This window comes from Ambystoma mexicanum, chromosome 12, assembly GCF_040938575.1.
Source record: "Ambystoma mexicanum isolate Mex_15411 chromosome 12, UKY_AmexF1_1, whole genome shotgun sequence".
NCBI lineage: Eukaryota > Metazoa > Chordata > Amphibia > Caudata > Ambystomatidae > Ambystoma > Ambystoma mexicanum.
This window is the reverse complement of record NC_090936.1, coordinates 212,209,580-212,225,549: the sequence shown is the minus strand read 5'-3', so window position 1 is coordinate 212,225,549 and position 15,970 is coordinate 212,209,580.

Here is a 15,970-nt window from a genome sequence, read left to right as displayed (position 1 = left end):
AGATATCACATCTCATGCTAAAGGAAGGGTCTCAGGATTGGAATGGGAAGGAGTTGTATATGACATCTCAGGCCACAGGAACGGTCTCATGTTTAGTATAAGCATTGAGATATCACATCTCTGCTATCGGAAGGGTCTCAGGATTGGAATGGGAAGGAGTTGGATATCCCATCTCATGTTATAGGAAGGGTCTCAGTTTTGATATTAGAAGCATTGAGATATCACATCTCATGCTATCGGAAGTGTCTCAGGATTGGAATGGGAAGGAGCTGGATATCACATCTCATGCTAAAGGAAGGGTCTCAGGTTTGGAACGGGAAGGATTTGGACATCACATCTCATGTTATAGGAAGGGTCTCAGGTTTGGTATAAGCATTGAGATATCACATCTCTGCTATCGGAAGTGTCTCAGGAATGGAATGGGAAGGAGTTGGATATACCATCTCATGTTATAGGACGGGTCTCAGGTTTGTTATTAGAATCATTGAGATATCATATTGCATGCTGTAGGAAGGGTCTAAGGGTTGGAATGGGAAGGACTTGGATATCACATCTTATGCTATAGATAGGCTCTTAGGTTTGGAAAGGGAAGGAGTTGGATATCACATTTCATGTTAGAGGAAGGATCTCAGGTTTGGTATTAAAAGCATTGAGATATCACATCTCATGCTATAGGAAGGGTCTCAGGATTGGAATGGGAAGTAGTTGGATATCACATCTCATGCTATAGGAAGGGTCTCAGGTTTGGTATAAGCATTGAGATATCACATCTCATGCTATAGGACGGGTCTCAGGATTGGAATGGAAGGAGTTGGATATCACATCTCATGTTATAGGAAGGATCTCAGGTTTGGTATTAGAAGCATTGAGACATCACATCTCATGCTATAGTAAGGGTCTCAGGGTTGGAATGGGAAGGAGTTGGATATCACATCTCATCCAATAGGAAGGGTCTCAGGTTTGGAATGGGAAGGAATTGGATATCACATCTCATGTTATAGGAAGGATCTCAGGTTTGGTATTAGAAGCATTGAGATATCACATCTCATGCTATAGGAAGGGTCTCAGGATTGGAATGTGAAGGATTTGGATATCACATCTCATGCTAAAGGAAGGGTCTCAGGTTTGGTAGAAGCATTGAGATATCACGTCTCTGCTATCGGAAGGGTCTCAGGATTGGATTGGGAAGGATTTGGATATCACATCTCATGCCATAGGAAGGGTCTCAGGTTTGGTATAAGCATTGAGATATCACATCTCTGCTATCGGAAGGGTCTCAGGATTGGATTGGGGAGGAGTTGGATATCCCTTCTCATGCTATAGGAAGTGTCTCAGGTTGGAATGGGAAGGAGTTGGATATCACATCTCATGTTATAGGAAGGGACTCAGGATTGGAATGGGAAGGATTTGGATGTCACATCTCTTGCTATAGGAAGGGTCTCAGGATTGGAATGGGTAGGAGTTGGATATTACTTTCTTGCTATAGGAAGGGTCTCATGTTTGGAATGGGAAGGAGTTGGATATCACATATGCTATAGTTAGTGTCTCAGGTTTGGAACGGGAAGGAGTTGGATATCACATCTCATGTTATAGAAAGGGTCTCAGGTTTGGTATAAGCATTGAGATATCACATCTCTGCTATCGGAAGCGGCTCAGGATTGGAATGGGAAAGAGTTGGATATCCCATCTCATGTTATAGTAAGAGTCTCTGGTTTGGTATTAGAATCATTGAGATTTCACATTGCATGCTGTAGGAAGGGTCTAAGGATTGGAATGGGATGGACTTGGATATCACATCTCATGCTATAGGTAGGCTCTCAGGTTTGGTATAAGCATTGAGATATCACATCTCATGCTATAGGAAGGGTCTCAGATTTGGTATAAGCATTGAGATATCACATCTCATGCTAAAGGAAGGGTCTCAGGATTGGAATGGGAAGGAGTTGTATATGACATCTCAGGCCACAGGAAGGGTCTCAGGTTTAGTATAAGCATTGAGATATCACATCTCTGCTATCGGAAGGGTCTCAGGATTGGAATGGGAAGGAGTTGGATATCCCATCTCATGTTATAGGAAGGGTCTCAGGTTTGGTATTAGAAGCATAGAGATATCACATCTCATGCTATAGGAAGGGTCTCAGGATTGGAATGGGAAGGACTTGGATGTCACATCTCATGCTATAGGGAGGGTCTCAAGTTTGATATTAGAAGCATTGAGATAACAAATCTCATGATATCGGAAGGGTCTCCGGATTGGAATGGGAAGGAGTTGGATACCACATCTCATGATAAAGGAAGGGTCTAAGGTTTGGAAGGGGAAGGATTTGGATATCACATCTCATGTTATAGGACGGGTCTCAGGTTTGGTATTAGAAGCATTGAGATATCAAGTCTCATGGTATAAGAAGGGTCTCAGAATTGGAATGGGAAGGAGTTGGATATCACACCTCAAGCTATAGGAAGGGTCTCAGAATTGGAATGGGAAGGAGTTTGATATCACATCTCATGCCATAGTATGGGTCTCAGGTTTGGTAGAAGCATTGGGATATCACATCTCATGCTATCGGAAGGGTATCAGTATTGGATTTGGAAGAAGTTGGATATCCCATCTCATGCTATAGGAAGGGTCTCAGGTTGGAATGGGAAGGAGTTGGATACCACATTTCATGTTATAGGAAGGGTCTCAGGATTGGAATGGGAAGGACTTGGATATCATATCTCATGCTATAGGACGGGTCTCAGGTTTGTTATTAGAATCATTGAGATATCATATTGCATGCTGTAGGAAGGGTCTAAGGATTGGAATGGGAAGGACTTGGATATCACATCTCATGCTATAGATAGGCTCTTAGGTTTGGAAAGGGAAGGAGTTGGATATCACATTTCATGTTAGAGGAAGGATCTCAGGTTTGGTATTAGAAGCATTGAGACATCACATCTCATGCTATAGGAAGGGTCTCAGGATTGGAATGGGAAGTAGTTGGATATCACATCTCATGCTATAGGAAGGGTCTCAGGTTTGGTATAAGCATTGAGATATCACATCTCATGCTATAGGACGGGTCTCAGGATTGGAATGGAAGGAGTTGGATATCAAATCTCATGTTATAGGAAGGATCTCAGGTTTGGTATTAGAAGCATTGAGACATCACATCTCATGCTATAGGAAGGGTCTCAGGGTTGGAATGGGAAGGAGTTGGATATCACATCTCATCCAATAGGAAGGGTCTCAGGTTTGGAATGGGAAGGAATTGGATATCACATCTCATGTTATAGGAAGGATCTCAGGTTTGGTATTAGAAGCATTGAGATATCACATCTCATGCTATAGGAAGGGTCTCAGGATTGGACTGTGAAGGATTTGGATATCACATCTCATGCTAAAGGAAGGGTCTCAGGTTTGGTAGAAGCATTGAGATATCACGTCTCTTCTATCGGAAGGGTCTCAGGATTGGATTGGGAAGGAGTTGGATATCCCTTCTCATGCTATAGGAAGGGTCTCAGGATTTGAATGGCAAGGAGTTGGATATCACATCTCATGCCATAGGAAGGGTCTCAGGTTTGGTATAAGCATTGAGATATCACATCTCTGCTATCGGAAGGGTCTCAGGATTGGAATGGGAAGGAGTTGGATATTCCCATCTCATGTTATAGGAAGGGTCTCAGGTTTGGTATTAGAAGCATTGAGATATCACATCTCATGCTATCGGAAGGGTCTCCGGATTGGAATGGGAAGGACTTGGATATCACATCTCATGCTATAGGGAGGGTCTCAAGTTTGATATTAGAAGCTTTGAGATATCACATCTCATGATATCGGAAGGGTCTAAGGTTTGGAAGGGGAAGGATTTGGATATCACATCTCATGTTATATTACGGGTCTCAGGTTTGGTATTAGAAGCATTGAGATATCAAGTCTCAGAGTATAGGAAGGGTCTCAGAATTGGAATGGGAAGGAGTTGGATATCACATCTCAAGCTATAGGAAGGGTCTCAGGATTGGAATGGGAAGGACTTGGATATCACATCTCATGCTATAGGAAGGCTCTCAGGTTTGGAAGGGGAAAGAGTTGGATATCACATTTCATGTTAGAGGTAGGATCTCAGGTTTGGTATTAGAGGCATTGAGATATCACATCTCATGCTATCAGAAGGGTCTCAGGAATGGAATGGGAAGGAGTTGGATATCACATCTCATGCTAAAGGGAGGGTCTCAGGTTTGGAAGGGGAAGGATTTGGATATCACATCTCATGTTATAGGAAGGATCTCAGGTTTGGTATTAGAAGCATTGAGATATCACATCTCAGGCTATCGGAAGGATCTCAGGTTTGGTATTAGAAGCATTGAGATATCACATCTCATGCTATCAGAAGGGTCTCAGGATTGGAATGGGAAGGAGTTGGATATCACATTTCATGCTAAAGGGAGGGTCTCAGGTTTGGAAGGGGAAGGATTTGGATATCACATCTCATGTTATCGGAATGAAATCACGTTTGGTATTAGAAGTATTGAGATATCATATCTCATGCTATAGGAAGGGTCTCAGGATTGGAATGGGAAAGAGTTGGATATCACTTCTCATGCTATAGGGAGGGTCTCAGTTTTGATATTAGAAGCATTGAGATATCACATCTCATGCTATCGGAAGTGTCTCAGGATTGGAATGGGAAGGAGCTGGATATCACATCTCATGCTAAAGGAAGGGTCTCAGGTTTGGAACGGGAAGGATTTGGATATCACATCTCATGCTAAAGGAAGGGTCTCAGGTTTGGTAGAAGCATTGAGATATCACGTCTCTTCTATCGGAAGAGTCTCAGGATTGGATTGGGAAGGAGTTGGATATCCCTTCTCATGCTATAGGAAGGGTCTCAGGATTTGAATGGCAAGGAGTTGGATATCACATCTCATGCCATAGGAAGGGGCTCAGGTTTGGTATAAGCATTGAGATATCACATCTCTGCTATCGGAAGGGTCTCAGGATTGGAATGGGAAGGAGTTGGATATTCCCATCTCATGTTATAGGAAGGGTCTCAGGTTTGGTATTAGAAGCATTGAGATATCACATCTCATGCTATAGGAAGGGTCTCCGGATTGGAATGGGAAGGACTTGGATATCACATCTCATGCTATAGGGAGGGTCTCAAGTTTGATATTAGAAGCTTTGAGATATCACATCTCATGATATCGGAAGGGTCTCAGGATTGGAATGGGAAGGAATTGGATATCACATCTCATGATAAATGAAGGGTCTAAGGTTTGGAAGGGGAAGGATTTGGATATCACATCTCATGTTATATTACGGGTCTCAGGTTTGGTATTAGAAGCATTGAGATATCAAGTCTCAGAGTATAGGAAGGATCTCAGAATTGGAATGGGAAGGAGTTGGATATCACATCTCAAGCTATAGGAAGGGTCTCAGGATTGGAATGGGAAGGACTTGGATATCACATCTCATGCTATAGGAAGGCTCTCAGGTTTGGAAGGGGAAAGAGTTGGATATCACATTTCATGTTAGAGGTAGGATCTCAGGTTTGGTATTAGAGGCATTGAGATATCACATCTCATGCTATCAGAAGGGTCTCAGGAATGGAATGGGAAGGAGTTGGATATCACATCTCATGCTAAAGGGAGGGTCTCAGGTTTGGAAGGGGAAGGATTTGGATATCACATCTCATGTTATAGGAAGGATCTCAGGTTTGGTATTAGAAGCATTGAGATATCACATCTCAGGCTATCGGAAGGATCTCAGGTTTGGTATTAGAAGCATTGAGATATCACATCTCATGCTATCAGAAGGGTCTCAGGATTGGAATGGGAAGGAGTTGGATATCACATTTCATGCTAAAGGGAGGGTCTCAGGTTTGGAAGGGGAAGGATTTGGATATCACATCTCATGTTATCGGAAGGAAATCACGTTTGGTATTAGAAGTATTGAGATATCATATCTCATGCTATAGGAAGGGTCTCAGGATTGGAATGGGAAAGAGTTGGATATCACTTCTCATGCTATAGGGAGTGTCTCAGGATTGGAATGGGAAGGACTTAGATATCACATATCATGCTATAGGGAGGGTCTCAGTTTTGATATTAGAAGCATTGAGATATCACATCTCATGCTATCGGAAGTGTCTCAGGATTGGAATGGGAAGGAGCTGGATATCACATCTCATGCTAAAGGAAGGGTCTCAGGTTTGGAACGGGAAGGATTTGGATATCACATCTCATGTTATAGGAAGGGTCTCAGGTTTGGTATAAGCATTGAGATATCACATCTCTGCTATCGGAAGTGTCTCAGGATTGGAATGGGAAGGAGTTGGATATCCCATCTCATGTTATAGGACGGGTCTCAGGTTTGTTATTAGAATCATTGAGATATCATATTGCATGCTGTAGGAAGGGTCTAAGGGTTGGAATGGGAAGGACTTGGATATCACATCTCATGCTATAGATAGGCTCTTAGGTTTGGAAAGGGAAGGAGTTGGATATCACATTTCATGTTAGAGGAAGGATCTCAGGTTTGGTATTAGAAGCATTGAGATATCACATCTCATGCTATAGGAAGGGTCTCAGGATTGGAATGGGAAGTAGTTGGATATCACATCTCATGCTATAGGAAGAGTCTCAGGTTTGGTATAAGCATTGAGATATCACATCTCTGCTATCGGAAGGGTCTCAGGATTGGATTGGGGAGGAGTTGGATATCCCTTCTCATGCTATAGGAAGTGTCTCAGGTTGGAATGGGAAGGAGTTGGATATCACATCTCATGTTATAGGAAGGGACTCAGGATTGGAATGGGAAGGATTTGGATGTCACATCTCTTGCTATAGGAAGGGTCTCAGGATTGGAATGGGTAGGAGTTGGATATTACTTTCTTGCTATAGGAAGGGTCTCATGTTTGGAATGGGAAGGAGTTGGATATCACATATGCTATAGTTAGTGTCTCAGGTTTGGAACGGGAAGGAGTTGGATATCACATCTCATGTTATAGAAAGGGTCTCAGGTTTGGTATAAGCATTGAGATATCACATCTCTGCTATCGGAAGCGGCTCAGGATTGGAATGGGAAAGAGTTGGATATCCCATCTCATGTTATAGTAAGAGTCTCTGGTTTGGTATTAGAATCATTGAGATTTCACATTGCATGCTGTAGGAAGGGTCTAAGGATTGGAATGGGATGGACTTGGATATCACATCTCATGCTATAGGTAGGCTCTCAGGTTTGGTATAAGCATTGAGATATCACATCTCATGCTATAGGAAGGGTCTCAGATTTGGTATAAGCATTGAGATATCACATCTCATGCTAAAGGAAGGGTCTCAGGATTGGAATGGGAAGGAGTTGTATATGACATCTCAGGCCACAGGAACGGTCTCATGTTTAGTATAAGCATTGAGATATCACATCTCTGCTATCGGAAGGGTCTCAGGATTGGAATGGGAAGGAGTTGGATATCCCATCTCATGTTATAGGAAGGGTCTCAGGTTTGGTATTAGAAGCATAGAGATATCACATCTCATGCTATAGGAAGGGTCTCAGGATTGGAATGGGAAGGACTTGGATGTCACATCTCATGCTATAGGGAGGGTCTCAAGTTTGATATTAGAAGCATTGAGATAACAAATCTCATGATATCGGAAGGGTCTCCGGATTGGAATGGGAAGGAGTTGGATACCACATCTCATGATAAAGGAAGGGTCTAAGGTTTGGAAGGGGAAGGATTTGGATATCACATCTCATGTTATAGGACGGGTCTCAGGTTTGGTATTAGAAGCATTGAGATATCAAGTCTCATGGTATAAGAAGGGTCTCAGAATTGGAATGGGAAGGAGTTGGATATCACACCTCAAGCTATAGGAAGGGTCTCAGAATTGGAATGGGAAGGAGTTTGATATCACATCTCATGCCATAGTATGGGTCTCAGGTTTGGTAGAAGCATTGGGATATCACATCTCATGCTATCGGAAGGGTATCAGTATTGGATTTGGAAGAAGTTGGATATCCCATCTCATGCTATAGGAAGGGTCTCAGGTTGGAATGGGAAGGAGTTGGATACCACATTTCATGTTATAGGAAGGGTCTCAGGATTGGAATGGGAAGGACTTGGATATCATATCTCATGCTATAGGACGGGTCTCAGGTTTGTTATTAGAATCATTGAGATATCATATTGCATGCTGTAGGAAGGGTCTAAGGATTGGAATGGGAAGGACTTGGATATCACATCTCATGCTATAGATAGGCTCTTAGGTTTGGAAAGGGAAGGAGTTGGATATCACATTTCATGTTAGAGGAAGGATCTCAGGTTTGGTATTAGAAGCATTGAGACATCACATCTCATGCTATAGGAAGGGTCTCAGGATTGGAATGGGAAGTAGTTGGATATCACATCTCATGCTATAGGAAGGGTCTCAGGTTTGGTATAAGCATTGAGATATCACATCTCATGCTATAGGACGGGTCTCAGGATTGGAATGGAAGGAGTTGGATATCAAATCTCATGTTATAGGAAGGATCTCAGGTTTGGTATTAGAAGCATTGAGACATCACATCTCATGCTATAGGAAGGGTCTCAGGGTTGGAATGGGAAGGAGTTGGATATCACATCTCATCCAATAGGAAGGGTCTCAGGTTTGGAATGGGAAGGAATTGGATATCACATCTCATGTTATAGGAAGGATCTCAGGTTTGGTATTAGAAGCATTGAGATATCACATCTCATGCTATAGGAAGGGTCTCAGGATTGGACTGTGAAGGATTTGGATATCACATCTCATGCTAAAGGAAGGGTCTCAGGTTTGGTAGAAGCATTGAGATATCACGTCTCTTCTATCGGAAGGGTCTCAGGATTGGATTGGGAAGGAGTTGGATATCCCTTCTCATGCTATAGGAAGGGTCTCAGGATTTGAATGGCAAGGAGTTGGATATCACATCTCATGCCATAGGAAGGGTCTCAGGTTTGGTATAAGCATTGAGATATCACATCTCTGCTATCGGAAGGGTCTCAGGATTGGAATGGGAAGGAGTTGGATATTCCCATCTCATGTTATAGGAAGGGTCTCAGGTTTGGTATTAGAAGCATTGAGATATCACATCTCATGCTATAGGAAGGGTCTCCGGATTGGAATGGGAAGGACTTGGATATCACATCTCATGCTATAGGGAGGGTCTCAAGTTTGATATTAGAAGCTTTGAGATATCACATCTCATGATATCGGAAGGGTCTCAGGATTGGAATGGGAAGGAGTTGGATATCACATCTCATGATAAATGAAGGGTCTAAGGTTTGGAAGGGGAAGGATTTGGATATCACATCTCATGTTATATTACGGGTCTCAGGTTTGGTATTAGAAGCATTGAGATATCAAGTCTCAGAGTATAGGAAGGGTCTCAGAATTGGAATGGGAAGGAGTTGGATATCACATCTCAAGCTATAGGAAGGGTCTCAGGATTGGAATGGGAAGGACTTGGATATCACATCTCATGCTATAGGAAGGCTCTCAGGTTTGGAAGGGGAAAGAGTTGGATATCACATTTCATGTTAGAGGTAGGATCTCAGGTTTGGTATTAGAGGCATTGAGATATCACATCTCATGCTATCAGAAGGGTCTCAGGAATGGAATGGGAAGGAGTTGGATATCACATCTCATGCTAAAGGGAGGGTCTCAGGTTTGGAAGGGGAAGGATTTGGATATCACATCTCATGTTATAGGAAGGATCTCAGGTTTGGTATTAGAAGCATTGAGATATCACATCTCAGGCTATCGGAAGGATCTCAGGTTTGGTATTAGAAGCATTGAGATATCACATCTCATGCTATCAGAAGGGTCTCAGGATTGGAATGGGAAGGAGTTGGATATCACATTTCATGCTAAAGGGAGGGTCTCAGGTTTGGAAGGGGAAGGATTTGGATATCACATCTCATGTTATCGGAATGAAATCACGTTTGGTATTAGAAGTATTGAGATATCATATCTCATGCTATAGGAAGGGTCTCAGGATTGGAATGGGAAAGAGTTGGATATCACTTCTCATGCTATAGGGAGTGTCTCAGGATTGGAATGGGAAGGACTTAGATATCACATATCATGCTATAGGGAGGGTCTCAGTTTTGATATTAGAAGCATTGAGATATCACATCTCATGCTATCGGAAGTGTCTCAGGATTGGAATGGGAAGGAGCTGGATATCACATCTCATGCTAAAGGAAGGGTCTCAGGTTTGGAACGGGAAGGATTTGGATATCATATCTCATGCTAAAGGAAGGGTCTCAGGTTTGGTAGAAGCATTGAGATATCACGTCTCTTCTATCGGAAGAGTCTCAGGATTGGATTGGGAAGGAGTTGGATATCCCTTCTCATGCTATAGGAAGGGTCTCAGGATTTGAATGGCAAGGAGTTGGATATCACATCTCATGCCATAGGAAGGGGCTCAGGTTTGGTATAAGCATTGAGATATCACATCTCTGCTATCGGAAGGGTCTCAGGATTGGAATGGGAAGGAGTTGGATATTCCCATCTCATGTTATAGGAAGGGTCTCAGGTTTGGTATTAGAAGCATTGAGCTATCACATCTCATGCTATAGGAAGGGTCTCCGGATTGGAATGGGAAGGACTTGGATATCACATCTCATGCTATAGGGAGGGTCTCAAGTTTGATATTAGAAGCTTTGAGATATCACATCTCATGATATCGGAAGGGTCTCAGGATTGGAATGGGAAGGAGTTGGATATCACATCTCATGATAAATGAAGGGTCTAAGGTTTGGAAGGGGAAGGATTTGGATATCACATCTCATGTTATATTACGGGTCTCAGGTTTGGTATTAGAAGCATTGAGATATCAAGTCTCAGAGTATAGGAAGGGTCTCAGAATTGGAATGGGAAGGAGTTGGATATCACATCTCAAGCTATAGGAAGGGTCTCAGGATTGGAATGGGAAGGACTTGGATATCACATCTCATGCTATAGGAAGGCTCTCAGGTTTGGAAGGGGAAAGAGTTGGATATCACATTTCATGTTAGAGGTAGGATCTCAGGTTTGGTATTAGAGGCATTGAGATATCACATCTCATGCTATCAGAAGGGTCTCAGGAATGGAATGGGAAGGAGTTGGATATCACATCTCATGCTAAAGGGAGGGTCTCAGGTTTGGAAGGGGAAGGATTTGGATATCACATCTCATGTTATAGGAAGGATCTCAGGTTTGGTATTAGAAGCATTGAGATATCACATCTCAGGCTATCGGAAGGATCTCAGGTTTGGTATTAGAAGCATTGAGATATCACATCTCATGCTATCAGAAGGGTCTCAGGATTGGAATGGGAAGGAGTTGGATATCACATTTCATGCTAAAGGGAGGGTCTCAGGTTTGGAAGGGGAAGGATTTGGATATCACATCTCATGTTATCGGAAGGAAATCACGTTTGGTATTAGAAGTATTGAGATATCATATCTCATGCTATAGGAAGGGTCTCAGGATTGGAATGGGAAAGAGTTGGATATCACTTCTCATGCTATAGGGAGTGTCTCAGGATTGGAATGGGAAGGACTTAGATATCACATATCATGCTATAGGGAGGGTCTCAGTTTTGATATTAGAAGCATTGAGATATCACATCTCATGCTATCGGAAGTGTCTCAGGATTGGAATGGGAAGGAGCTGGATATCACATCTCATGCTAAAGGAAGGGTCTCAGGTTTGGAACGGGAAGGATTTGGATATCACATCTCATGTTATAGGAAGGGTCTCAGGTTTGGTATAAGCATTGAGATATCACATCTCTGCTATCGGAAGTGTCTCAGGATTGGAATGGGAAGGAGTTGGATATCCCATCTCATGTTATAGGACGGGTCTCAGGTTTGTTATTAGAATCATTGAGATATCATATTGCATGCTGTAGGAAGGGTCTAAGGGTTGGAATGGGAAGGACTTGGATATCACATCTCATGCTATAGATAGGCTCTTAGGTTTGGAAAGGGAAGGAGTTGGATATCACATTTCATGTTAGAGGAAGGATCTCAGGTTTGGTATTAGAAGCATTGAGATATCACATCTCATGCTATAGGAAGGGTCTCAGGATTGGAATGGGAAGTAGTTGGATATCACATCTCATGCTATAGGAAGAGTCTCAGGTTTGGTATAAGCATTGAGATATCACATCTCATGCTATAGGACGGGTCTCAGGATTGGAATGGAAGGAGTTGGATATCACATCTCATGTTATAGGAAGGATCTCAGGTTTGGTATTAGAAGCATTGAGACATCACATCTCATGCTATAGGAAGGGTCTCAGGGTTGGAATGGGAAGGAGTTGGATATCACATCTCATCCAATAGGAAGGGTCTCAGGTTTGGAATGGGAAGGAATTGGATATCACATCTCATGTTTTAGGAAGGATCTCAGGTTTGGTATTAGAAGCATTGAGATATCACATCTCATGCTATAGGAAGGGTCTCAGGATTGGAATGTGAAGGATTTGGATATCACATCTCATGCCATAGGAAGGGTCTCAGGTTTGGTATAAGCATTGAGATATCACATCTCTGCTATCGGAAGGGTCTCAGGATTGGAATGGGAAGGAGTTGGATATTCCCATCTCATGTTATAGGAAGGGTCTCAGGTTTGGTATTAGAAGCATTGAGATATCACATCTCATGCTATAGGAAGGGTCTCAGGATTTGAATGGCAAGGAGTTGGATATCACATCTCATGCCATAGGAAGGGTCTCAGGTTTGGTATAAGCATTGAGATATCACATCTCTGCTATCGGAAGGGTCTCAGGATTGGAATGGGAAGGAGTTGGATATTCCCATCTCATGTTATAGGAAGGGTCTCAGGTTTGGTATTAGAAGCATTGAGATATCACATCTCATGCTATAGGAAGGGTCTCCGGATTGGAATGGGAAGGACTTGGATATCACATCTCATGCTATAGGGAGGGTCTCAAGTTTGATATTAGAAGCTTTGAGATATCACATCTCATGATATCGGAAGGGTCTCAGGATTGGAATGGGAAGGAGTTGGATATCACATCTCATGATAAATGAAGGGTCTAAGGTTTGGAAGGGGAAGGATTTGGATATCACATCTCATGTTATATTACGGGTCTCAGGTTTGGTATTAGAAGCATTGAGATATCAAGTCTCAGAGTATAGGAAGGGTCTCAGAATTGGAATGGGAAGGAGTTGGATATCACATCTCAAGCTATAGGAAGGGTCTCAGGATTGGAATGGGAAGGACTTGGATATCACATCTCATGCTATAGGAAGGCTCTCAGGTTTGGAAGGGGAAGAGTTGGATATCACATTTCATGTTAGAGGTAGGATCTCAGGTTTGGTATTAGAGGCATTGAGATATCACATCTCATGCTATCAGAAGGGTCTCAGGAATGGAATGGGAAGGAGTTGGATATCACATCTCATGCTAAAGGGAGGGTCTCAGGTTTGGAAGGGGAAGGATTTGGATATCACATCTCATGTTATAGGAAGGATCTCAGGTTTGGTATTAGAAGCATTGAGATATCACATCTCAGGCTATCGGAAGAATCTCAGGTTTGGTATTAGAAGCATTGAGATATCACATCTCATGCTATCAGAAGGGTCTCAGGATTGGAATGGGAAGGAGTTGGATATCACATTTCATGCTAAAGGGAGGGTCTCAGGTTTGGAAGGGGAAGGATTTGGATATCACATCTCATGTTATCGGAAGGAAATCACGTTTGGTATTAGAAGTATTGAGATATCATATCTCATGCTATAGGAAGGGTCTCAGGATTGGAATGGGAAAGAGTTGGATATCACTTCTCATGCTATAGGGAGTGTCTCGGGATTGGAATGGGAAGGACTTAGATATCACATATCATGCTATAGGGAGGGTCTCAGTTTTGATATTAGAAGCATTGAGATATCACATCTCATGCTATCGGAAGTGTCTCAGGATTGGAATGGGAAGGAGCTGGATATCACATCTCATGCTAAAGGAAGGGTCTCAGGTTTGGAACGGGAAGGATTTGGATATCACATCTCATGTTATAGGAAGGGTCTCAGGTTTGGTATAAGCATTGAGATATCACATCTCTGCTATCGGAAGTGTCTCAGGATTGGAATGGGAAGGAGTTGGATATCCCATCTCATGTTATAGGACGGGTCTCAGGTTTGTTATTAGAATCATTGAGATATCATATTGCATGCTGTAGGAAGGGTCTAAGGGTTGGAATGGGAAGGACTTGGATATCACATCTCATGCTATAGATAGGCTCTTAGGTTTGGAAAGGGAAGGAGTTGGATATCACATTTCATGTTAGAGGAAGGATCTCAGGTTTGGTATTAGAAGCATTGAGATATCACATCTCATGCTATAGGAAGGGTCTCAGGATTGGAATGGGAAGTAGTTGGATATCACATCTCATGCTATAGGAAGAGTCTCAGGTTTGGTATAAGCATTGAGATATCACATCTCATGCTATAGGACGGGTCTCAGGATTGGAATGGAAGGAGTTGGATATCACATCTCATGTTATAGGAAGGATCTCAGGTTTGGTATTAGAAGCATTGAGACATCACATCTCATGCTATAGGAAGGGTCTCAGGGTTGGAATGGGAAGGAGTTGGATATCACATCTCATCCAATAGGAAGGGTCTCAGGTTTGGAATGGGAAGGAATTGGATATCACATCTCATGTTTTAGGAAGGATCTCAGGTTTGGTATTAGAAGCATTGAGATATCACATCTCATGCTATAGGAAGGGTCTCAGGATTGGAATATGAAGGATTTGGATATCACATCTCATGCTAAAGGAAGGGTCTCAGGTTTGGTAGAAGCATTGAGATATCACGTCTCTGCTATCGGAAGGGTCTCAGGATTGGATTGGGAAGGAGTTGGATATCCCTTCTCATGCTATAGGAAGGGTCTCAGGATTTGAATGGCGAGGAGTTGGATATCACATCTCATGCCATAGGAAGGGTCTCAGGTTTGGTATAAGCATTGAGATATCACATCTCTGCTATCGGAAGGGTCTCAGGATTGGATTGGGAAGGAGTTGGATATCCCTTCTCATGCTATAGGAAGTGTCTCAGGTTGGAATGGGAAGGAGTTGGATATCACATCTCATGTTATAGGAAGGGTCTCAGGATTGGAATGGGAAGGATTTGGATATCACATCTCTTGCTATAGGAAGGGTCTCAGGATTGGAATGGGTAGGAGTTGGATATTACTTTCTTGCTATAGGAAGGGTCTCATGTTTGGAATGGGAAGGAGTTGGATATCACATATGCTATAGTTAGTGTCTCAGGTTTGGAACGGGAAGGAGTTGGATATCACATCTCATGTTATAGGAAGGGTCTCAGGTTTGGTATAAGCATTGAGATATCACATCTCCGCTATCGGAAGCGGCTCAGGATTGGAATGGGAAGGAGTTGGATATCCCATCTCATGTTATAGTAAGAGTCTCTGGTTTGGTATTAGAATCATTGAGATATCACATCGCATGCTGTAGGAAGGGTCTAAGGATTGGAATGGGATGGACTTGGATATCACATCTCATGCTATAGGTAGGCTCTCAGGTTTGGTATAAGCATTGAGATAACACATCTCATGCTATAGGAAGGGTCTCAGGATTGGAATGGGAAGGATTTGGATATCACATCTCATGCTATAGGAAGGGTCTCAGATTTGGTATAAGCATTGAGATATCACATCTCATGCTAAAGGAAGGGTCTCAGGATTGGAATGGGAAGGAGTTGTATATGACATCTCAGGCCATAGGAAGGGTCTCAGGTTTGGTATAAGCATTGAGATATCACATCTCTGCTATCGGAAGGGTCTCAGGATTGGAATGGGAAGGAGTTGGATATCCCATCTCATGTTATAGGAAGGGTCTCAGGTTTGGTATTAGAAGCATAGAGATATCACATCTCATGATAAAGGAAGGGTCTCAGGATTGGAATGGGAAGGAGTTGGATACCACATCTCA